Below are 1,670 nucleotides of genomic sequence, written 5' to 3' on the forward strand. Positions count from 1 at the left end.
CATCTATTTCAGGACCTCAGTTTCAGGTGCCATACCTCAGTCCATGCCTCATAACAAAAGTGATGGATGTCATTGAAAATCAACTAAAGCTAAAGCTAAATGCTGGGCAATAGCAACATCAGGAGCATACAAATCACCAGGCTGCAACTCTTTGGTGCCGAATACTAGCTAATGTCTTGGTGAAGAGGCAAGGAACTGCAAATCATTGTAGAAAAATGAGCCCTCCAGGAATTAGTACCATCTGCCTCCTGTTCTCCAAATGAGCAATCCCCCACTAACTTACAAAACCAAACGACAAACACACATAACGTTTTTGACACCAGTTCAGAAATCAGCTTTCTTACACGCTGGCGTGTGAATGCCACTCTCACTCTCCTCTACAGTGAGCATCCACTGACACTTCAGTTCCAGATATAGTAGAAAACTACAGCTTTCTTTTGGGTATTATTCCTTGCAAAGGTGGAATTCCCATATTAGATGCAGGCTTTTTGGGGGTCTGACTTCAGACAGCAGGTGAAACAGTTTGACATCAAGAGACACAAGATGTCCAAAGCCTTGCCACAAAAAGTGGTGTTTGGAAGAAAAGCAAAGTTCAAGAACCTTAGAAACTTGGGATATGCAAGAAAATCTAGCAACAAATGGGCAGCACCATTTACATCTGAAAAGAAATATGGAGGTTGGAGGCTGTGATGTAACTGTAGGATGCTGAAGGTGCAAATTGTACCAAGCAGGTAGCCAGTTCCCAGCATCCAAACTTTTCACAATAATTAGCCTGCAGTATCTTTCCCACATCAGTCTGCTGAAGGCATTTCACCACCAAATCATATCAGCACTTATGGATAAAGGAACCCAAATGATGTCTTCATAGCAAGCTCCTCTTTCAGTGCTTCTCTGTGAGTTTAACACTTGCCTTGGTCATGCTGTCAGTGCTATAGGAATCACTCCAAAGAATGAAAAGGTTAACACTGCTGGCAAGTTCTCAACAAGCGACCGATGTCAAGGCAGTGCCAAAAGGACGCCAAATGAACTGACACAATGAACGGCAAGACTAACCTTGCTACTGCCTCCTCCTTCATGCATCCCTGATCAGGAGCTCCTATCAGCCTTATCACTGGCACCTTGTTGCTGGTGTCAGCTTACATCAAGACAGTGCTTACCACACCCTGGCCCTTAGTTTCTTCTTTACAAGCCCAGAGAAAGAAAGTACTCTGCATTTGATAGGAACTCTCCACTTACATATCTATTTACAGAAGGCAGCAAAGTCCATATTCTCACAAAAAACAAGTGTCACCTATGCATTCAGGTCCAGGGCACTATAACAAATCCTGTAAGGAGACAGGCAACTAGATATTCTCTCTCAGTTCACTGCCAACATCTATCTTGTTAATTAAAGGGGATAAAACAGGTAACATATGCCCTCTTGGTTGTCCTTATCAATCCCATGCAATAGAACAATACCATGTCTTTGTAGAATCGAAAATTAGCAATGCAAGAACGCTATACCCCAGAGAGTTTCGTGTAACAAAACAAGACCCATCTCCACAAATGTGCCACCATCACTCAAGAGTAAGTTATTCAGTGCCTGTCACCAGAATTGAAAAGTCAGTGCTACACACCAGTTCCTCAAAGCAAGGTTTTGTGATCCTGCACCAATGCAGATATAACAGAAA

This window comes from Penaeus monodon, chromosome 31, assembly GCF_015228065.2.
Source record: "Penaeus monodon isolate SGIC_2016 chromosome 31, NSTDA_Pmon_1, whole genome shotgun sequence".
NCBI lineage: Eukaryota > Metazoa > Arthropoda > Malacostraca > Decapoda > Penaeidae > Penaeus > Penaeus monodon.